Raw genomic sequence first — 24,127 nt, forward strand, 5'->3', positions numbered from 1 at the left:
AATAAATGCTTCAGAGTTCAAGTGACAGACACAGCTCAACATCAACAGTTCAAATTGCTGCAATGAAACCACTACTAAAGGGCACCAATAAAAAGAGACTTTATTGGGCCAAGAAACACGAGCAATGGAAGTTAGACCGGTGGAAATCTGTCCTTTGGTCAGTCCAAATAGGAGATTTTTGGTTTCAACCGCCATGTCTTTGTGAGATGCAGAGTAGGTGAACGGATCGCCGCGTGTGTGGTTCCCTTCGTGAAGCACGGACGAGGAGGTGTGGGGTGGTTTGCTGGTGACACTGATTTATTTAGAATTCAAGGCACACTTAACCAGCATGGCTACCACAGCATTCTGCAGCGATACGCCATCCCGTCTGGTTTGGGCTTAGTGGGACATCATTTGTTTTTCAACAGGACAATAACCCAACTCACCTCCAGGCTGTGTAAGGGCTATTTGACCAAGAAGGAGAGTGATGGTGCTGCATCAGATGACCTGGCCTCCACAATCACCAACAAGTGCTCAGCATATGTGGAAACTCCTTCAGGACTGTTGGAAAAGCATTCCAGGTGAAGCTGGTTGAGAGAATGCCAAGTGTGCAAAGCTGTCATCAAGGCAAAGGGTGGCTACTTAGAAGAATCTAAAATGTATTTTGATTTAACACTTCTTTTTTTTACTACATGATTCCATGTGTTTCATAGTTTTGATGTCTAGTAAAAATAAAGAAAAACCCTTGAATGAGTAGGTGTCAACTTTTGACTGCTACTGTGTATGTGTGTTTATATAAACATGCGAGAGCTGGATCTCATCAATACCTGTGTCTTGTTTATGAAATTTCAGGAAAAATGCAAGCAAACAGAAGTCTGCAAGGAAAGAACAGAAGCCTACAGAAAAGAACTCTGGTGCTGACGGGGAGGAAGAGGTTCCCATAGTAACGCCAAGAAAAAAGGCTAAACTGGAGGTCTATACCCCGCTAGTGTCAACCAAATGCATTTTAATATTATTAGTAGAATATATTGTTTATCAATGATCTGTTTTTGTCAAATAAAATATTTCAAAGGACTCTTTGCACTGGTTCGGAACCTGGTTCACTCTCAGTATGAATTTTGGTTTAACTCCATTGCTATATGAAACTCATTCCAGTGAGGCAGGGGAGCGGTATCCATTTTGTGCTGACTCCCTGTTCACTCTCTGGGAACATCAACATAGCCCCTAGTGCTGTTCCCTGGTTTTGAAATACATGTCCTCTTATACAGTTGAAGTCGGAAGTTTACATACACCTTAGCCAAATGCATTTCAACTCAGTTTTTCACAATTCCTGACATTTAATCCTAGTAAAAATTCCCTGTCTTAGGTCAGTTAGGATCACCACTTTATTTGAAGAATGTGAACTGTCAGAATAATAGAGATTTCAGCGTTTCTTTCTTTCATCGCAGTCCCAGTGTGTCAGAAGTTTACATGCACTCAATTAGTATTTGGTAGCATTGCCTTTAAATTGTTTCACTTGGGTCAAACGTTTCAGGTGGCCTTCCAGAAGCTTCCCACAATAAGTTGAATAAATCTTGGCCCATTCCTCCTGACAGAGCTGGTGTAACTGAGTCAGGTTTGTAGGCCTCCTTGCTCGCACGTGCTTTTTCAGTTCTGCCCACAAATCTTCTATAGAATTGAGGTCAGGGCTTTGTGATGGCCACTCCAATACCTTGACTTTGTTGTCCTTAAGCCATTTTGGCACAACTTTGGAAGTATGCTTGGGGTCATTGTCCATTTGGAAGACTCCTTTGCCACCAAGCTTTAACTTCCTGACTGTCTTGATGTTGCTTCAATATATCGACATAAATTTCCTGCCTCATGGTGCCGTCTATTTTGTGAACAGTTCTATTTTTGTTTCATCAGACCAGAGGACATTTCTCCAAAAAGTACGATCTTTGTCCCCATGTGCAGTTGCAAACCGTAGTCTGGCTTTTTTATGGCGGTTTTGGAGCAGTGGCTTCTTCCTTGCTGAGCGGCCTTTCAGGTAATGTCGATGTAGGACTCGTTTTACTGTGGATCTAGATACTTTTGTACCTGTTTCCTCCAGCATCTTCACAAGGTCCTTTGCTGTTGTTCTGGGATTGATTTGCACTTTTCGCACCGAAATACTTTCATCTCTAGGAGTCACAACGCATCTCCTTCCTGAGCGGTATGACGGCTGCGTGGTCCCATGGTGTTTATACTTGCGTACTATTGTTTGTACAGATGAATGTGGTACCATCAGGTGTTTGGAAATTGCTCCCAAGGATGAACCAGACTTGTGGAGGTCTACAATTTGTTTTTCTGAGGTCTTGGCTGATTTCTTTTGATTTTCCCATGATGTCAAGCAAAGAGGCACTGATTTTGAAGGTAGGCCTTGAAATACATCCACAGGTAGACCTCCAATTGACTCAAATGATGTCAATTAGCCTATCAGAAGCTTCTAACGCCATGACACAATTTTCTGGAATTTTCCAAGCTGTTTAAAGGCACCGTCAACTTAGTGTATGTGAATTTCTGACCCACTGGAATTGTGATACAATGAATTATAAGTGAAATAATCTGTCAGTAAACAATTGTTGGCAAAATTACTTGTCATGCACACAGATGTCCTAACCAACTTGCCAAAACTACAGTTTGTTAACCTCTTTGGGCTAGCGTCCCACCTGGCCAACATCCGGTGAAATTGCAGAGCGCGAAATTCAAAATTTCGTAATAAACATTCATGAAAATACAAGTGTCTTACATCGTTTAAAAGCTTAACTTCTTGTTAATCCAGCCGCTTTGTCAGATTTCAAAAAGGATTTACGGCGTAAGCACACCATGCGATTATCTGAGGACAGCGCCCCGCGTACAAAAGCATTACAAACATCTTCCAACCAAGCAGAGGCGTCACGAAAGTCAGAAATAGCGATAAAATAAATCACTTACCTTTGAAGATCTTCCTCTGGTTGCAATCACAAGGGTCCCAGCTACATAACAAATGGTTATTTTGTTCGATAAAGTCCTTCTTTATATCCCCAAAAAGTCAGTTTAGTTGGTGCACTTGACTCAGTAATCCACCGGTTTCCCTCGTTCAAAATGCATACATATGAATCCTGAAAGTTACCAATAAAGTTTGTCCAAACAAGTCAAACAACGTTTCTAATCAATCCTCAGGTACCCTAATATGTAAATAAATGATAAAATATAAGATGGAGAATAGTATGTTCATTACCGGAGATAAATAACGAAGTGAGCGCCCTCACCGACGCGCGCCACAACACTTCAGCCAAAATGGGAGCCACTTAGAAAAACGACAAATTCTAGCTAATTTTTCAAAAAACAAGCCTGAAACTCTTTCTAAAGACTGTTGACATCTGCTGGAAGCCCCAGGAGCTGCAATCTGGGAGGATTTCCATTGATTTCCCCATAGACAGGCATTTTAAATGGTGTCACCTCCAAAACCAAATTTTCCGGGTGGATTCTTCTCAGGTTTTCGCCTGCTATATCAGTTCTGTTGTAATCACAGACATTATTTTAACCGTTTTGTAAACTTTAGTGTTTTCTATCCAATACTACCAATTATATGCATATCCTAGCCTCTGGGCCTGAGTAACAGGCAGTTTACTTTGGGCACCTCATTCATCCAAACGTCCGAATACTGCCCCCTATCCCTAAAGTTAACAAGACATTTGTGGAGTGATTAAAACTCATTTTTCAACCACTCCAACCTAAGTATATGTAAACTTCTGACTTCACCTGTAAGTTTAAATGTGCCTTTAAGCTAGCCCTTACAGAGTTCTAATCTAATGGAGTGTGTGTTTTCTCTCCCCTGCTAAGGGAGCCTTATTCATTGAACCTGCAGAGCAAGAAGCTGGCCTTGGACATCCAGGGAGCAACAATCTCCATTTCTAAGAAAGGCTGCTGCTGGTGAGCCCTGCTCCCTGACTTAGTAAGTGCGCCTCAGCAAACCCTGTCCTCCTGTCCGTGTTGGACATGGGCAATGATGGTGCCATAGTGACTCAAAATATATCCAGACAGATCTCCCTCTCTATTGGAGCCTGTCTCTACAACTGACACAAAATGGCAAGTAATGCACATTCATTTATATACACATTGGCTCCTGCAACATGTTATTGTTTGTGTTTAAGCATGGCTTGTGTGGCCCACTCTGGGATGGCTGCAGATGAAATAGCAGAGAATATTGATTCAGCTGTCAGCACCATCGTGACAAAACTACGTATGGTGAGTTTGCTGCCAGGGTGTCTTCCTGATCTCCCTAATCAATTGTACTCCGTCAACACAGATATTTACAATTTTATTATACGTTAAATGGTCAGGTATACTCAATGTTTATTAATGCTAAAGAAATGTGTGGGCCCAGTCTGAAAATCACCTTTGATATCTCTGTTGTCTGGGGTGAGATTACAGGGCCTATAGTACTGTGGTACGTTAAGCTTATTGCCTGCTCTGTATAGCAGTGTGATTAAACCCATGTGCCTACAATCCTGACAAAGAAAGGCCTTTAACAAGTGGCCGCAATCTGAGTGATACGATACACAGAACATTGAGAAATAGTTTTGACCTAAATGTTTGAGTGAATGTGTTATTTGAGTCTAAAGATGGCTGTGTTGTCTCTTTTGCAGAAAGAACCATTGATAAAGATCATCCACTTGAAAAGCCAATCAGTGGCTCTGCCCATCTACACCTCTAACCTGACCCTGATAGAGGAAACACAGAAACAGACCCGCGCAGCCATGGATGCCAAGGTAGGACTGCTACACACAAATGCTTGTAAAATGCATTGGAAGATTATATTGTTATTTGATCAATTATCTATTTTTGTCAAATTAAAGGACTCGTCTTTGCACTGGTTCGGAACCTGTTTTACTCTATTAATTTAGGTTTAAATCCAGTGCAATATGAAACCCATTCCAGTGAGGCAGGGGAGCGGTCTCCATTTAGTGCTGTCTCCCTGTTCACTCTCTGGGAACATCAACATAGCTCTTAGTGCCACATATGGACTATTGAGGTCAATTGCAGACCTCTCTCTATTATTTACATGCATATGTATGCACAGGCATACATGCAGTACCAGTAAAAGTTTGGACACACCTACAAGGATAAATAAACCTAAATAAGTGTTTCTTTATTTTTACTATTTTCTACATTGTAGAATAATAGTGAAGACATCAACTGAAATAACACACATGGAATCATGTAGTAACCAAAAGTGTTAAACAAATCAAAATATTCTATATTTGAGATTCTTCAAAGTAGCCACCCTTTGTCTTGACAGCTTTGCACAGTCTTGACATTCTCTCCACCAGCTTCATGAGGTAGTCACCTGGAATGCATTTCAAGGTGTGTGCCTTCTTAAAGGTTAAGTTGTGGAATTTCTTTCCTTCTTAATATGTTTGAACCAATCAGTTGTGTTGTGACACGGTAGGGGTGGTATAGAGAAGGTAGCCCTATTTGGTAAAAGACCCAAGTCCATATTATGGCAAGACCAGCTCAAATAAGCAAAGAGAAACGACAGTCCATCAATACTTTAAAACATGAAGGTCAGTCAATATGGAACATTTCATAAACTTTGAAAGTAGCTTCAAGTGCAGTCGCTGTGATGAAACTGGCTCTCAGGACCGCCACTGGAAAGGAAGACACATGGGTACCCCTGCTGCAGAGGATAAGTTCATGAGAGTTAACTGCACCTCAGATTGCTGCCCAAATAAATGCTTCAGAGTTCAAGTGACAGACACAGCTCAACATCAACAGTTCAAATTGCTGCAATGAAACCACTACTAAAGGGCACCAATAAAAAGAGACTTTATTGGGCCAAGAAACACGAGCAATGGAAGTTAGACCGGTGGAAATCTGTCCTTTGGTCAGTCCAAATAGGAGATTTTTGGTTTCAACCGCCATGTCTTTGTGAGATGCAGAGTAGGTGAACGGATCGCCGCGTGTGTGGTTCCCTTCGTGAAGCACGGACGAGGAGGTGTGGGGTGGTTTGCTGGTGACACTGATTTATTTAGAATTCAAGGCACACTTAACCAGCATGGCTACCACAGCATTCTGCAGCGATACGCCATCCCGTCTGGTTTGGGCTTAGTGGGACATCATTTGTTTTTCAACAGGACAATAACCCAACTCACCTCCAGGCTGTGTAAGGGCTATTTGACCAAGAAGGAGAGTGATGGTGCTGCATCAGATGACCTGGCCTCCACAATCACCAACAAGTGCTCAGCATATGTGGAAACTCCTTCAGGACTGTTGGAAAAGCATTCCAGGTGAAGCTGGTTGAGAGAATGCCAAGTGTGCAAAGCTGTCATCAAGGCAAAGGGTGGCTACTTAGAAGAATCTAAAATGTATTTTGATTTAACACTTCTTTTTTTTACTACATGATTCCATGTGTTTCATAGTTTTGATGTCTAGTAAAAATAAAGAAAAACCCTTGAATGAGTAGGTGTCAACTTTTGACTGCTACTGTGTATGTGTGTTTATATAAACATGCGAGAGCTGGATCTCATCAATACCTGTGTCTTGTTTATGAAATTTCAGGAAAAATGCAAGCAAACAGAAGTCTGCAAGGAAAGAACAGAAGCCTACAGAAAAGAACTCTGGTGCTGACGGGGAGGAAGAGGTTCCCATAGTAACGCCAAGAAAAAAGGCTAAACTGGAGGTCTATACCCCGCTAGTGTCAACCAAATGCATTTTAATATTATTAGTAGAATATATTGTTTATCAATGATCTGTTTTTGTCAAATAAAATATTTCAAAGGACTCTTTGCACTGGTTCGGAACCTGGTTCACTCTCAGTATGAATTTTGGTTTAACTCCATTGCTATATGAAACTCATTCCAGTGAGGCAGGGGAGCGGTATCCATTTTGTGCTGACTCCCTGTTCACTCTCTGGGAACATCAACATAGCCCCTAGTGCTGTTCCCTGGTTTTGAAATACATGTCCTCTTATACAGTTGAAGTCGGAAGTTTACATACACCTTAGCCAAATGCATTTCAACTCAGTTTTTCACAATTCCTGACATTTAATCCTAGTAAAAATTCCCTGTCTTAGGTCAGTTAGGATCACCACTTTATTTGAAGAATGTGAACTGTCAGAATAATAGAGATTTCAGCGTTTCTTTCTTTCATCGCAGTCCCAGTGTGTCAGAAGTTTACATGCACTCAATTAGTATTTGGTAGCATTGCCTTTAAATTGTTTCACTTGGGTCAAACGTTTCAGGTGGCCTTCCAGAAGCTTCCCACAATAAGTTGAATAAATCTTGGCCCATTCCTCCTGACAGAGCTGGTGTAACTGAGTCAGGTTTGTAGGCCTCCTTGCTCGCACGTGCTTTTTCAGTTCTGCCCACAAATCTTCTATAGAATTGAGGTCAGGGCTTTGTGATGGCCACTCCAATACCTTGACTTTGTTGTCCTTAAGCCATTTTGGCACAACTTTGGAAGTATGCTTGGGGTCATTGTCCATTTGGAAGACTCCTTTGCCACCAAGCTTTAACTTCCTGACTGTCTTGATGTTGCTTCAATATATCGACATAAATTTCCTGCCTCATGGTGCCGTCTATTTTGTGAACAGTTCTATTTTTGTTTCATCAGACCAGAGGACATTTCTCCAAAAAGTACGATCTTTGTCCCCATGTGCAGTTGCAAACCGTAGTCTGGCTTTTTTATGGCGGTTTTGGAGCAGTGGCTTCTTCCTTGCTGAGCGGCCTTTGCAGGTAATGTCGATGTAGGACTCGTTTTACTGTGGATCTAGATACTTTTGTACCTGTTTCCTCCAGCATCTTCACAAGGTCCTTTGCTGTTGTTCTGGGATTGATTTGCACTTTTCGCACCGAAATACTTTCATCTCTAGGAGTCACAACGCATCTCCTTCCTGAGCGGTATGACGGCTGCGTGGTCCCATGGTGTTTATACTTGCGTACTATTGTTTGTACAGATGAATGTGGTACCATCAGGTGTTTGGAAATTGCTCCCAAGGATGAACCAGACTTGTGGAGGTCTACAATTTGTTTTTCTGAGGTCTTGGCTGATTTCTTTTGATTTTCCCATGATGTCAAGCAAAGAGGCACTGATTTTGAAGGTAGGCCTTGAAATACATCCACAGGTAGACCTCCAATTGACTCAAATGATGTCAATTAGCCTATCAGAAGCTTCTAACGCCATGACACAATTTTCTGGAATTTTCCAAGCTGTTTAAAGGCACCGTCAACTTAGTGTATGTGAATTTCTGACCCACTGGAATTGTGATACAATGAATTATAAGTGAAATAATCTGTCAGTAAACAATTGTTGGCAAAATTACTTGTCATGCACACAGATGTCCTAACCAACTTGCCAAAACTACAGTTTGTTAACCTCTTTGGGCTAGCGTCCCACCTGGCCAACATCCGGTGAAATTGCAGAACGCGAAATTCAAAATTTCGTAATAAACATTCATGAAAATACAAGTGTCTTACATCGTTTAAAAGCTTAACTTCTTGTTAATCCAGCCGCTTTGTCAGATTTCAAAAAGGATTTACGGCGTAAGCACACCATGCGATTATCTGAGGACAGCGCCCCGCGTACAAAAGCATTACAAACATCTTCCAACCAAGCAGAGGCGTCACGAAAGTCAGAAATAGCGATAAAATAAATCACTTACCTTTGAAGATCTTCCTCTGGTTGCAATCACAAGGGTCCCAGCTACATAACAAATGGTTATTTTGTTCGATAAAGTCCTTCTTTATATCCCCAAAAAGTCAGTTTAGTTGGTGCACTTGACTCAGTAATCCACCGGTTTCCCTCGTTCAAAATGCATACATATGAATCCTGAAAGTTACCAATAAAGTTTGTCCAAACAAGTCAAACAACGTTTCTAATCAATCCTCAGGTACCCTAATATGTAAATAAATGATAAAATATAAGATGGAGAATAGTATGTTCATTACCGGAGATAAATAACGAAGTGAGCGCCCTCACCGACGCGCGCCACAACACTTCAGCCAAAATGGGAGCCACTTAGAAAAACGACAAATTCTAGCTAATTTTTCAAAAAACAAGCCTGAAACTCTTTCTAAAGACTGTTGACATCTGCTGGAAGCCCCAGGAGCTGCAATCTGGGAGGATTTCCATTGATTTCCCCATAGACAGGCATTTTAAATGGTGTCACCTCCAAAACCAAATTTTCCGGGTGGATTCTTCTCAGGTTTTCGCCTGCTATATCAGTTCTGTTGTAATCACAGACATTATTTTAACCGTTTTGTAAACTTTAGTGTTTTCTATCCAATACTACCAATTATATGCATATCCTAGCCTCTGGGCCTGAGTAACAGGCAGTTTACTTTGGGCACCTCATTCATCCAAACGTCCGAATACTGCCCCCTATCCCTAAAGTTAACAAGACATTTGTGGAGTGATTAAAACTCATTTTTCAACCACTCCAACCTAAGTATATGTAAACTTCTGACTTCACCTGTAAGTTTAAATGTGCCTTTAAGCTAGCCCTTACAGAGTTCTAATCTAATGGAGTGTGTGTTTTCTCTCCCCTGCTAAGGGAGCCTTATTCATTGAACCTGCAGAGCAAGAAGCTGGCCTTGGACATCCAGGGAGCAACAATCTCCATTTCTAAGAAAGGCTGCTGCTGGTGAGCCCTGCTCCCTGACTTAGTAAGTGCGCCTCAGCAAACCCTGTCCTCCTGTCCGTGTTGGACATGGGCAATGATGGTGCCATAGTGACTCAAAATATATCCAGACAGATCTCCCTCTCTATTGGAGCCTGTCTCTACAACTGACACAAAATGGCAAGTAATGCACATTCATTTATATACACATTGGCTCCTGCAACATGTTATTGTTTGTGTTTAAGCATGGCTTGTGTGGCCCACTCTGGGATGGCTGCAGATGAAATAGCAGAGAATATTGATTCAGCTGTCAGCACCATCGTGACAAAACTACGTATGGTGAGTTTGCTGCCAGGGTGTCTTCCTGATCTCCCTAATCAATTGTACTCCGTCAACACAGATATTTACAATTTTATTATACGTTAAATGGTCAGGTATACTCAATGTTTATTAATGCTAAAGAAATGTGTGGGCCCAGTCTGAAAATCACCTTTGATATCTCTGTTGTCTGGGGTGAGATTACAGGGCCTATAGTACTGTGGTACGTTAAGCTTATTGCCTGCTCTGTATAGCAGTGTGATTAAACCCATGTGCCTACAATCCTGACAAAGAAAGGCCTTTAACAAGTGGCCGCAATCTGAGTGATACGATACACAGAACATTGAGAAATAGTTTTGACCTAAATGTTTGAGTGAATGTGTTATTTGAGTCTAAAGATGGCTGTGTTGTCTCTTTTGCAGAAAGAACCATTGATAAAGATCATCCACTTGAAAAGCCAATCAGTGGCTCTGCCCATCTACACCTCTAACCTGACCCTGATAGAGGAAACACAGAAACAGACCCGCGCAGCCATGGATGCCAAGGTAGGACTGCTACACACAAATGCTTGTAAAATGCATTGGAAGATTATATTGTTATTTGATCAATTATCTATTTTTGTCAAATTAAAGGACTCGTCTTTGCACTGGTTCGGAACCTGTTTTACTCTATTAATTTAGGTTTAAATCCAGTGCAATATGAAACCCATTCCAGTGAGGCAGGGGAGCGGTCTCCATTTAGTGCTGTCTCCCTGTTCACTCTCTGGGAACATCAACATAGCTCTTAGTGCCACATATGGACTATTGAGGTCAATTGCAGACCTCTCTCTATTATTTACATGCATATGTATGCACAGGCATACATGCAGTACCAGTAAAAGTTTGGACACACCTACAAGGATAAATAAACCTAAATAAGTGTTTCTTTATTTTTACTATTTTCTACATTGTAGAATAATAGTGAAGACATCAACTGAAATAACACACATGGAATCATGTAGTAACCAAAAGTGTTAAACAAATCAAAATATTCTATATTTGAGATTCTTCAAAGTAGCCACCCTTTGTCTTGACAGCTTTGCACAGTCTTGACATTCTCTCCACCAGCTTCATGAGGTAGTCACCTGGAATGCATTTCAAGGTGTGTGCCTTCTTAAAGGTTAAGTTGTGGAATTTCTTTCCTTCTTAATATGTTTGAACCAATCAGTTGTGTTGTGACACGGTAGGGGTGGTATAGAGAAGGTAGCCCTATTTGGTAAAAGACCCAAGTCCATATTATGGCAAGACCAGCTCAAATAAGCAAAGAGAAACGACAGTCCATCAATACTTTAAAACATGAAGGTCAGTCAATATGGAACATTTCATAAACTTTGAAAGTAGCTTCAAGTGCAGTCGCTGTGATGAAACTGGCTCTCAGGACCGCCACTGGAAAGGAAGACACATGGGTACCCCTGCTGCAGAGGATAAGTTCATGAGAGTTAACTGCACCTCAGATTGCTGCCCAAATAAATGCTTCAGAGTTCAAGTGACAGACACAGCTCAACATCAACAGTTCAAATTGCTGCAATGAAACCACTACTAAAGGGCACCAATAAAAAGAGACTTTATTGGGCCAAGAAACACGAGCAATGGAAGTTAGACCGGTGGAAATCTGTCCTTTGGTCAGTCCAAATAGGAGATTTTTGGTTTCAACCGCCATGTCTTTGTGAGATGCAGAGTAGGTGAACGGATCGCCGCGTGTGTGGTTCCCTTCGTGAAGCACGGACGAGGAGGTGTGGGGTGGTTTGCTGGTGACACTGATTTATTTAGAATTCAAGGCACACTTAACCAGCATGGCTACCACAGCATTCTGCAGCGATACGCCATCCCGTCTGGTTTGGGCTTAGTGGGACATCATTTGTTTTTCAACAGGACAATAACCCAACTCACCTCCAGGCTGTGTAAGGGCTATTTGACCAAGAAGGAGAGTGATGGTGCTGCATCAGATGACCTGGCCTCCACAATCACCAACAAGTGCTCAGCATATGTGGAAACTCCTTCAGGACTGTTGGAAAAGCATTCCAGGTGAAGCTGGTTGAGAGAATGCCAAGTGTGCAAAGCTGTCATCAAGGCAAAGGGTGGCTACTTAGAAGAATCTAAAATGTATTTTGATTTAACACTTCTTTTTTTTACTACATGATTCCATGTGTTTCATAGTTTTGATGTCTAGTAAAAATAAAGAAAAACCCTTGAATGAGTAGGTGTCAACTTTTGACTGCTACTGTGTATGTGTGTTTATATAAACATGCGAGAGCTGGATCTCATCAATACCTGTGTCTTGTTTATGAAATTTCAGGAAAAATGCAAGCAAACAGAAGTCTGCAAGGAAAGAACAGAAGCCTACAGAAAAGAACTCTGGTGCTGACGGGGAGGAAGAGGTTCCCATAGTAACGCCAAGAAAAAAGGCTAAACTGGAGGTCTATACCCCGCTAGTGTCAACCAAATGCATTTTAATATTATTAGTAGAATATATTGTTTATCAATGATCTGTTTTTGTCAAATAAAATATTTCAAAGGACTCTTTGCACTGGTTCGGAACCTGGTTCACTCTCAGTATGAATTTTGGTTTAACTCCATTGCTATATGAAACTCATTCCAGTGAGGCAGGGGAGCGGTATCCATTTTGTGCTGACTCCCTGTTCACTCTCTGGGAACATCAACATAGCCCCTAGTGCTGTTCCCTGGTTTTGAAATACATGTCCTCTTATACAGTTGAAGTCGGAAGTTTACATACACCTTAGCCAAATGCATTTCAACTCAGTTTTTCACAATTCCTGACATTTAATCCTAGTAAAAATTCCCTGTCTTAGGTCAGTTAGGATCACCACTTTATTTGAAGAATGTGAACTGTCAGAATAATAGAGATTTCAGCGTTTCTTTCTTTCATCGCAGTCCCAGTGTGTCAGAAGTTTACATGCACTCAATTAGTATTTGGTAGCATTGCCTTTAAATTGTTTCACTTGGGTCAAACGTTTCAGGTGGCCTTCCAGAAGCTTCCCACAATAAGTTGAATAAATCTTGGCCCATTCCTCCTGACAGAGCTGGTGTAACTGAGTCAGGTTTGTAGGCCTCCTTGCTCGCACGTGCTTTTTCAGTTCTGCCCACAAATCTTCTATAGAATTGAGGTCAGGGCTTTGTGATGGCCACTCCAATACCTTGACTTTGTTGTCCTTAAGCCATTTTGGCACAACTTTGGAAGTATGCTTGGGGTCATTGTCCATTTGGAAGACTCCTTTGCCACCAAGCTTTAACTTCCTGACTGTCTTGATGTTGCTTCAATATATCGACATAAATTTCCTGCCTCATGGTGCCGTCTATTTTGTGAACAGTTCTATTTTTGTTTCATCAGACCAGAGGACATTTCTCCAAAAAGTACGATCTTTGTCCCCATGTGCAGTTGCAAACCGTAGTCTGGCTTTTTTATGGCGGTTTTGGAGCAGTGGCTTCTTCCTTGCTGAGCGGCCTTTCAGGTAATGTCGATGTAGGACTCGTTTTACTGTGGATCTAGATACTTTTGTACCTGTTTCCTCCAGCATCTTCACAAGGTCCTTTGCTGTTGTTCTGGGATTGATTTGCACTTTTCGCACCGAAATACTTTCATCTCTAGGAGTCACAACGCATCTCCTTCCTGAGCGGTATGACGGCTGCGTGGTCCCATGGTGTTTATACTTGCGTACTATTGTTTGTACAGATGAATGTGGTACCATCAGGTGTTTGGAAATTGCTCCCAAGGATGAACCAGACTTGTGGAGGTCTACAATTTGTTTTTCTGAGGTCTTGGCTGATTTCTTTTGATTTTCCCATGATGTCAAGCAAAGAGGCACTGATTTTGAAGGTAGGCCTTGAAATACATCCACAGGTAGACCTCCAATTGACTCAAATGATGTCAATTAGCCTATCAGAAGCTTCTAACGCCATGACACAATTTTCTGGAATTTTCCAAGCTGTTTAAAGGCACCGTCAACTTAGTGTATGTGAATTTCTGACCCACTGGAATTGTGATACAATGAATTATAAGTGAAATAATCTGTCAGTAAACAATTGTTGGCAAAATTACTTGTCATGCACACAGATGTCCTAACCAACTTGCCAAAACTACAGTTTGTTAACCTCTTTGGGCTAGCGTCCCACCTGGCCAACATCCGGTGAAATTGCAGAGCGCGAAATTCAAAATTTCGTAATAAACATTCATGAAAATACAAGTGTCTTACATCGTTTAAAAGCTTAACTTCTTGTTAATCCAGCCGCTTTGTCAGATTTCAAAAAGGATTTACGGCGTAAGCACACCATGCGATTATCTGAGGACAGCGCCCCGCGTACAAAAGCATTACAAACATCTTCCAACCAAGCAGAGGCGTCACGAAAGTCAGAAATAGCGATAAAATAAATCACTTACCTTTGAAGATCTTCCTCTGGTTGCAATCACAAGGGTCCCAGCTACATAACAAATGGTTATTTTGTTCGATAAAGTCCTTCTTTATATCCCCAAAAAGTCAGTTTAGTTGGTGCACTTGACTCAGTAATCCACCGGTTTCCCTCGTTCAAAATGCATACATATGAATCCTGAAAGTTACCAATAAAGTTTGTCCAAACAAGTCAAACAACGTTTCTAATCAATCCTCAGGTACCCTAATATGTAAATAAATTATAAAATATAAGATGGAGAATAGTATGTTCATTACCGGAGATAAATAACGAAGTGAGCGCCCTCACCGACGCGCGCCACAACACTTCAGCCAAAATGGGAGCCACTTAGAAAAACGACAAATTCTAGCTAATTTTTCAAAAAACAAGCCTGAAACTCTTTCTAAAGACTGTTGACATCTGCTGGAAGCCCCAGGAGCTGCAATCTGGGAGGATTTCCATTGATTTCCCCATAGACAGGCATTTTAAATGGTGTCACCTCCAAAACCAAATTTTCCGGGTGGATTCTTCTCAGGTTTTCGCCTGCTATATCAGTTCTGTTGTAATCACAGACATTATTTTAACCGTTTTGTAAACTTTAGTGTTTTCTATCCAATACTACCAATTATATGCATATCCTAGCCTCTGGGCCTGAGTAACAGGCAGTTTACTTTGGGCACCTCATTCATCCAAACGTCCGAATACTGCCCCCTATCCCTAAAGTTAACAAGACATTTGTGGAGTGATTAAAACTCATTTTTCAACCACTCCAACCTAAGTATATGTAAACTTCTGACTTCACCTGTAAGTTTAAATGTGCCTTTAAGCTAGCCCTTACAGAGTTCTAATCTAATGGAGTGTGTGTTTTCTCTCCCCTGCTAAGGGAGCCTTATTCATTGAACCTGCAGAGCAAGAAGCTGGCCTTGGACATCCAGGGAGCAACAATCTCCATTTCTAAGAAAGGCTGCTGCTGGTGAGCCCTGCTCCCTGACTTAGTAAGTGCGCCTCAGCAAACCCTGTCCTCCTGTCCGTGTTGGACATGGGCAATGATGGTGCCATAGTGACTCAAAATATATCCAGACAGATCTCCCTCTCTATTGGAGCCTGTCTCTACAACTGACACAAAATGGCAAGTAATGCACATTCATTTATATACACATTGGCTCCTGCAACATGTTATTGTTTGTGTTTAAGCATGGCTTGTGTGGCCCACTCTGGGATGGCTGCAGATGAAATAGCAGAGAATATTGATTCAGCTGTCAGCACCATCGTGACAAAACTACGTATGGTGAGTTTGCTGCCAGGGTGTCTTCCTGATCTCCCTAATCAATTGTACTCCGTCAACACAGATATTTACAATTTTATTATACGTTAAATGGTCAGGTATACTCAATGTTTATTAATGCTAAAGAAATGTGTGGGCCCAGTCTGAAAATCACCTTTGATATCTCTGTTGTCTGGGGTGAGATTACAGGGCCTATAGTACTGTGGTACGTTAAGCTTATTGCCTGCTCTGTATAGCAGTGTGATTAAACCCATGTGCCTACAATCCTGACAAAGAAAGGCCTTTAACAAGTGGCCGCAATCTGAGTGATACGATACACAGAACATTGAGAAATAGTTTTGACCTAAATGTTTGAGTGAATGTGTTATTTGAGTCTAAAGATGGCTGTGTTGTCTCTTTTGCAGAAAGAACCATTGATAAAGATCATCCACTTGAAAAGCCAATCAGTGGCTCTGCCCATCTACACCTCTAACCTGACCCTGATAGAGGAAACACAGAAACAGACCCGCGCAGCCATGGATGCCAAGGTAGGACTGCTACACACAAATGCTTGTAAAATGCATTGGAAGATTATATTGTTATTTGATCAATTATCTATTTTTGTCAAATTAAAGGACTCGTCTTTGCACTGGTTCGGAACCTGTTTTACTCTATTAATTTAGGTTTAAATCCAGTGCAATATGAAACCCATTCCAGTGAGGCAGGGGAGCGGTCTCCATTTAGTGCTGTCTCCCTGTTCACTCTCTGGGAACATCAACATAGCTCTTAGTGCCACATATGGACTATTGAGGTCAATTGCAGACCTCTCTCTATTATTTACATGCATATGTATGCACAGGCATACATGCAGTACCAGTAAAAGTTTGGACACACCTACAAGGATAAATAAACCTAAATAAGTGTTTCTTTATTTTTACTATTTTCTACATTGTAGAATAATAGTGAAGACATCAACTGAAATAACACACATGGAATCATGTAGTAACCAAAAGTGTTAAACAAATCAAAATATTCTATATTTGAGATTCTTCAAAGTAGCCACCCTTTGTCTTGACAGCTTTGCACAGTCTTGACATTCTCTCCACCAGCTTCATGAGGTAGTCACCTGGAATGCATTTCAAGGTGTGTGCCTTCTTAAAGGTTAAGTTGTGGAATTTCTTTCCTTCTTAATATGTTTGAACCAATCAGTTGTGTTGTGACACGGTAGGGGTGGTATAGAGAAGGTAGCCCTATTTGGTAAAAGACCCAAGTCCATATTATGGCAAGACCAGCTCAAATAAGCAAAGAGAAACGACAGTCCATCAATACTTTAAAACATGAAGGTCAGTCAATATGGAACATTTCATAAACTTTGAAAGTAGCTTCAAGTGCAGTCGCTGTGATGAAACTGGCTCTCAGGACCGCCACTGGAAAGGAAGACACATGGGTACCCCTGCTGCAGAGGATAAGTTCATGAGAGTTAACTGCACCTCAGATTGCTGCCCAAATAAATGCTTCAGAGTTCAAGTGACAGACACAGCTCAACATCAACAGTTCAAATTGCTGCAATGAAACCACTACTAAAGGGCACCAATAAGAAGAGACTTTATTGGGCCAAGAAACACGAGCAATGGAAGTCCTTTGGTCAGTCCAAATAGGTGATTTTTATTTCCAACCGCCATGTCTTTGTGAGATGCAGAGTAGGTGAACGGATCGCCGCGTGTGTGGTTCCCACCGTGAAGCACGGACGAGGAGGTGTGGGGTGGTTTGATGGTGACACTGATTTATTTAGACTTCAAGGCACACTTAACCAGCATGGCTACCACAGCATTCTGCAAGCTATATGCCATCCCATCTGGTTTGGGCTTAATGGGACATGACCAACACACCTCCAGGCTGTGTCAGGGCTATTTGACCAAGATGGAGCCTCAACCCAATTTGAGATGGTTTGGGATGAGTTGGACTGCAGAGTGAAGGAAAAGCAGCCAACAAGTGCTCAGCATATGTGGATACACCTTCAAGACTGTTGGATAAGCATTCCAGCTGAAGCTGGTTGAAAGAAAGCCCAGAGTGTGCGAAGCTGTCATCAAGGCAAATGGTGGCTACTTAGAAGAATCTAAATTGTATTTTGATTTGTTTAACACTTTTTTGGTTACTACATGATTCCATGTGTTTCATAGTTTTGATGTCTAGTAAAAATAAAAACCCTTGAATGAGTAGGTGTCCAAACGTTTGACTGATACTGTGTATGTGTGTATGTAAACATGCGAGAGCTGGATCTCATCAATACCTGTGTCTTGTTGATGAATATTTCAGAAAAATGCACGCAAACAGAAGTCAGCAAAGATAGAACAGATGTCTACAGAAAAAAAAACTCTGGTGCTGACAGAGAGGAAGAGGTTCCCATAGTAACGCGAAGGAAAAAGGCTAAACTGGAGGTCTGTACCCTGCCTCCTCCCTAAGTTTGTTTTATTCACTGCTTTAGCACATGCCAACCCGGATGTCCTAGCCGTGTCTGAATCCTGGTTTAGGAAGTCCACCAAAAACTCTGAAATCTCCATCCCTAACTACAACATTTTCAGACAAGATAGAACGGCCAAAGGGGGCGGTGTTGCAATCTACTACAGAGAGAGCCTGCAGAGTTCTGTCCTACTATCCAGGTCTGTACCCAAACAATTTGAACTTCTACTTTTAGAAATCCACCTCTCTAAAAACACGTCTCTCACCGTTGTCGCTTGCTATAGACCACCCTCTGCCCCCAGCTGTGCTCTGGACACCAAATGTGAACTGATTGCCCTTCAGAGCTCGTGCTGCTAGGTGACCTAAACTGGGACATGCTTAACACCCCGGCCATCCTACAATCTAAGCTTGATGCCCTCAATCTCACACAAATGATCAATGAACCTACCAGGTACAACCCCAAAGCCGTAAACACCCTCGTAGATATCATCCTAACCAACTTGCCCTCTAAATACACCTCTGCTGTTTTCAACCAAGATCTCAGCGATCACTGCCTCATTGTCTGCATCCGTAATGGATCAGTGGTCAAACGACCTCCACTCATCACTCTCAAATGCTCCCTGAAACACTTCAGCGAGCAGGCCTTTCTAATCGACCTGGCCCGGGTATCCTGGAAGGATATTGACCTCATCCCGTCAGAGGATGCCTGGTAAAACATTTTTAATGCCTTCGTCACCATCTTAAATAAGCATGCCCCTTTCAAAATATTTAGAACCAGGAACAGATATAGCCCTTGGTTCTCTCCAGACCTGACTGCCCTTGACTAGCACAAAAACATCCTGTGGCTTTCTTCATTAGCATCGAACAGCCCCTGTGATATGCAACTTTTCAGGGAAGTTAGGAAACAATATACACAGGCAGTTAGAAAAGCCAAGGCTAGCTTTTTCAAGCAGAAATTTGCTTCCTGCAACACAAACTCAAAGTTCTGAGACACTGTAAAGTCCATGGAGAATAAGAACACCTCCTCCCAGCTGCCCACTGCACTGAGGATAGGAAACTCTGTCACCACCGATAAATCCACTATAATTGAGAATTTCAATAAGCATTTTTCTACGGCTGGCCATGCTTTCCACCTGGCTACCCCTACCCCGGTCAACAGCACTGCACCCGCCACAGCAACTCGCCCAAGCCTTCCCCGTTTCGCCTTCTCCCAAATCCAGTCAGCTGATGTTCTGAAAGAGCTGCAAAGTCTAGACCCCTACAAATCAGCCGGGCTAGACAATCTAGACCCTTTCTAAAATGATCTGCCGAAATTGTTGCAACCCCTATTACTAGCCTGTTCAACCTCTCATGTCGTCTGAGATTCCCAAAGATTGGAAAGCAGCTGCGGTCATCCCCCTCTTCAAAGGGGTGGACACTCTTGACCCAAACTGCTACAGACCTATATCTATCCTACCCTGCCTTTTGAAAGGTCTTCAAAAGCCAAGTTAACAGATTACCGATCATTTCGATTCCCACCGTACCTTCTCCGCTATGCAATCTGGTTTCAAAGCTGGTCATGGGTGCACCTCAACCACGCTCAAGGTCCTAAACGATATCTTAACCGCCATCGATAAGAAACAATAGCGTGCAGCCGTATTCATTGACCTGGCAAAGGCTTTTGACTCTGTCAATCACCACACCCTCATCGGCAGACTCAACAGCCTTGGTTTCTCAAATGATTGCCTCGCCTGGTTCACCAACTACTTCTCTGATAGAGTTCAGTGTGTCAAATCGGAGGGCCTGTTGTCTGGGCCTCTGGCAGTCTCTATGGGGGTGCCACAGGGTTCAATTCTTGGGCCGACTCTCTTCTCTGTATACATCAATGATGTCGCTCTTGCGTGAGTCTCTGATCCACCTCTATGCAGACTACACCATTGTGTATACTTCTGGCCCTTCTTTGGACACTGTGTTAACAACCCTCCAGACGAGCTTCAATGCCATACAACTCTCCTTCCCTGGCCTCCAACTGCTCTTAAATACAAGTAAAACTAAATGCATGCTCTTCAACCAATCGCTGCCTGCACCTGCCCGCCCGTCCAGCATCACTACTCTGGACGGTTCTGACATAGAATATGCGGACAACTACAAATACCTAGGTGTCTGGTTAGACTGTAAACTCTCCTTCCAGACTCACATCAAACATCTCCAATTCAAAGTTAAATCTAGAATTGGCTTCCTATTTCGCAACAAAGCATCCTTCACTCATGCTGCCAAACATACCCTCGTAAAACTGACCATCCTACCGATCCTCGACTTTGGCGATGTCATTTACAAAATAGCCTCCAATACCCTACTCAATAAATTGGATGCAGTCTATCACAGTGCCATCCGTTTTGTCACCAAAGCCCCATATACTACCCACTACTGCGACCTGTACGCTCTCGTTGGCTGGCCCTCGCTTCATACTCATCGCCAAACCCACCGGCTCCAGGTCATCTACAAGACCCTGCTAGGTTAAGTCCCCCCATCTCAGCTCACTGGTCACCATAGCAGCACCCACCCGTAGCACGCGCTCCAGCAGGTATATCTCACTGGTCACCCCCAAAGCCAATTCCTACTTTGGCCACCTCTCCTTCCATTTCTCTGCTGCCAATGACTGGAACAAACTACAAAAATTTCTGAAACTGGAAACGCTTGTCTCCCTCACTAGCTTTAAGCACCAGCTGTCAGAGCAGCTCACAGATCACTGCACCTGTACATAGCTCATCTATAAATATCCCATCCAACTACCCCTTCCCCTACTATATTTATTTATTTTGCTCCTTTGCAACCCAGTATTTCTACTTTACACATTCATCTACTGCAAATCTACCATTCCAGTGTTTTACTTGCTATATTGTATTTACTTCTCCACCATGGCCTATTTATTTCCTTTACCTCCCTTAACTCACCTCATTTGCTCACATTGTATATAGACTTATTTTTCTGCTGTATGTTTGTTTTACTCCATGTGTAACTCTGTGTTGTTTGTGTCGAACTGCTTTGCTTTATCTTGGCCAGGTCGCAGTTGTAAATGGGAACTTGTTCTCAACTTGCCTACCTGCTTAAATAAAGGTGAAATAAATAAATAGTGTCAAACCAAATGCATTTTAATATTATTAGTAGAGTATATTTGTTTATCAATTAGCTATTTTTGTCAAATAAAATATTTCAAAGGACTCTGTGCACTGGTTTGGAACCTGGTTCACTCTCCGTAATAATTTTGTTTTCAATCCAATGCCAAATTAAACTTATTCCAGTGAGGCAGGGGAGTGGTATCCCTTTTGTGACGTCTCCCTGTTCACTCTCAGGAAACACTGCCCCCCAGTGGAAGTTCATTGACCTACCTCTTTGTATCTACAAAAGAAGACTCCTCTCAGTACTGTGCTAATTGTTTTCTTCTCTCTCTGATCCCCGTAGAAGCCGACCAAGAAGGGACTTGTGAAGGTAACCAAACCAACAGGAGGAAAGAAAGGTATAAAATAAATAATGACCAAGAAGGCTGCAAAAATAACCTCACAAAATATGAAAAGAAAAGTTTGTCAACTCAATGGAACACAGCTCTCCTTTCTCTCCTCATTACTGTGTATTACTCCCCCTTTCTCTAAATGGAACTCTGACTTCATCATACTTATATGAAGGACTGGTTCTAAATGTATATAAACTGTCAACGTTAATTGATCCAAGGACAAACTCAAATGTGTTGCAAATCTTTGTCTGCTCCATAAAAGGGTCTTGTTCAAAATCAGCTTTTGTATAACTTGTAAATTAAAATATTACCACAAAGTATATTTCATGTCTTTAATTTGTTATCCACAATGGCATTGTTTTCCATTAGTGCTACTCATTTTCAGCCGGCTACTTTTTCCACTTCATATAACTAGGCTACTTTTCATTTAAGTTTCAATTTGCTAGTCCCTCGAGTTCTCTCCCGTTAGAATGAACGATTTTCATCTTCTATCGATCTATTGATAGGATAGGCGCCAGTCACAAAGCGAGTGATGACCGGGTAACTGTCTGTCCCGCCATCCGGTACCATTTGTGTGCGCTGTGGTTGGTTGCAGTCAGATTTCTTTACACAGAGGGAGAGGATGTTTGGGAATTTTCACTTCTCATGTAATGCGCGTGGTAACAATGAGTCAATCCACTCAGCCTGATTTAGAATTTTGGCACATTCATTTTTCTTTAGTGTGTTAAGCACAGCCAGCCACTTGGAATTGTGATGCATGGGCTTTACTGATTTTATTGCCATTTTATTTTGACAACTGAACAGCCAGTGTTGACTAGTTTTTATAAAAGATGTCAAACCGACTAGTCTCTCCTACAGTACCTTGAGAAAGTATTCATACCCCTCGACTTATTCCACATTTTGTTCTTACAGCCTGACTTCAAAAATGGATTGTTTTCCTCAGCCATCTACACACAATACCCCATAATGACAGTGAAAACATGTTTGTAGAAATTTCAGCGAATGTATTGAATGAAATGCCTCATTTACAGTAGTATTCACACCCTGAGTCAATACTTTGTAGGACCTTTGGCGGCGACTACAGCTTTCAGTCTTGGCTTTGCATATCTTTTTCTCAAGCTCTTAAATTAGATGGGGAATTAATTTATTTAACTAGGAAAGTCAGTTAAGAAAAAATTCCTATTTACAATGACGGCCTACCCCAGCCAAACCCTCACCCGGACGACACTGGGTCAATTGTGCGCCGCCCTATGGGACTCCCAATCACGGCCGGTTGTGATACAGCCTGGAATCGAACCAGGGTCTAGTGACGCCTCTTGCACTGAGATGCTGTGCCACTTGGGAGTCCCGAGTGGCGGTGAACATTAATCTTCAAGTCTTTCCACAGATTTTCAATGTTATTTAAGTCTGGGCTTTGGCTGGGCCACTCACATTCTTGTTCTGAAGCCATTCCTGTGTTTATGTTTGGTGTCATTGTCCTGTTGAAATGTAATTCTTTGCCCAAGTCCAAGGTTGTTTGCATTGAAGCAGGTTCTCATCAAGGATTTGCCTGTATTTGGCTTCATTCATTGTTCCCTCTATCCTAACCAATCTCCCAGTACCTTGGTGCTGAAAAGCATCCCCATAACATGTTGCTACCACCACCATGTTTCACTGTAGGATGGTGATGAGGTGTGCCTTGTTTTTTCCAGACATGGTGCTTTTTCATTCAAGCCAAAGAGTTCAATTTGTCTCATCAGACCGCAATCTTTTGCCTTATCAGTCTTTCACGGGCATTTTTGTGAACTCCAGGTGTGCTGTCGTGCCTTTTTTTCAGGAGTAGTTTCAGTCTGGCCACTCTCACATAAAGCCCAGATTGGTGAAGTGCTGTAGAGACTGTTGTCATTCTGGTAGGTTTTCCCATCGAAGCCAAGGAACTGTTATTGGTCACCTCCCTGACCAAGGTCCTTGCCAGGTTGCACAGCCAGCTATAGGCAGAGTCTGGGTAGTTCAATGTTTTTCCCATCTCCCAATTATTGTTTATATGCCTCATCACAATTCTCTACGGACAGTTCCTTAAACTTTATGGTACAGTTTCTGCTCTGACATGCACTGTCAACGGTGGGACCTTTTTTATATTGACAGGTGTTTCTTTCTAGATCATGTTCAAACAATTGAATTGGACACAGGTGGATTCCAAGTTGTAGTGACATCTCAATGATGATCAAAGGAAATTGGATGCATCTGGGCTGAATTTGGAGTGTCATAGCAAAGGGGTGCGAATGCTTATGTAAATGAGATTTCAGTATTTAATTTAATACATTTGCAAACATGTTTTCACTGTATGGGGCATTGTGTGTAGATTATAATTTAATTTAACACATTTTTAATTCCAGCTGTAAGATAACAAAATGTTGAGTAAGTCAAGGGGTTTCCTGGAACTACTTTCTGAAGGAACTATATATCCCTTTGCCATTCAGTAAACCTAAGGATTTTCTATGTTTCCTTACCTTGGATGTTGTGATTTGCCAGACAGTGACTGGTTTCGTCAGTCAGTATAGCCTACCGAGTCGCAT

General features: G+C 42.0%; 1 protein-coding gene and 3 non-coding genes across 5 annotated transcripts in view; all 4 read left to right on the forward strand.

Moving 5' to 3' along the window:
* Positions 1 to 21,892, forward strand: part of LOC115201341 (ribosomal L1 domain-containing protein 1) — a 44,610-nt gene extending 22,718 nt beyond the window's left edge. For both annotated transcript variants that reach the window (XR_003879732.1, XR_003879731.1), the window contains exons 16-29: positions 832 to 952; positions 3,823 to 3,912; positions 4,134 to 4,227; positions 4,629 to 4,751; positions 6,541 to 6,661; positions 9,533 to 9,622; positions 9,844 to 9,937; positions 10,339 to 10,461; positions 12,251 to 12,371; positions 15,242 to 15,331; positions 15,553 to 15,646; positions 16,048 to 16,170; positions 17,939 to 18,060; positions 21,524 to 21,892. The gene's annotated coding sequence lies outside the window, so the exon portion shown is untranslated. The remainder of the gene's footprint in view (positions 1 to 831; positions 953 to 3,822; positions 3,913 to 4,133; positions 4,228 to 4,628; positions 4,752 to 6,540; positions 6,662 to 9,532; positions 9,623 to 9,843; positions 9,938 to 10,338; positions 10,462 to 12,250; positions 12,372 to 15,241; positions 15,332 to 15,552; positions 15,647 to 16,047; positions 16,171 to 17,938; positions 18,061 to 21,523) is intronic.
* Positions 4,363 to 4,490, forward strand: LOC115201805 (small nucleolar RNA ACA64). Its single transcript, XR_003879836.1, has one exon. It is a non-coding gene; the product is annotated as a small nucleolar RNA ACA64 (small nucleolar RNA).
* On the forward strand, positions 10,073 to 10,200 carry LOC115201806 (small nucleolar RNA ACA64). The gene has a single exon (XR_003879837.1). It is a non-coding gene; the product is annotated as a small nucleolar RNA ACA64 (small nucleolar RNA).
* Positions 15,782 to 15,909, forward strand: LOC115201807 (small nucleolar RNA ACA64). The gene has a single exon (XR_003879838.1). It is a non-coding gene; the product is annotated as a small nucleolar RNA ACA64 (small nucleolar RNA).
* Positions 21,893 to 24,127: the final 2,235 nt, after the last annotated feature.

The sequence above is a fragment of the Salmo trutta genome, chromosome 10, assembly GCF_901001165.1.
Source record: "Salmo trutta chromosome 10, fSalTru1.1, whole genome shotgun sequence".
Classification (NCBI taxonomy): domain Eukaryota; kingdom Metazoa; phylum Chordata; class Actinopteri; order Salmoniformes; family Salmonidae; genus Salmo; species Salmo trutta.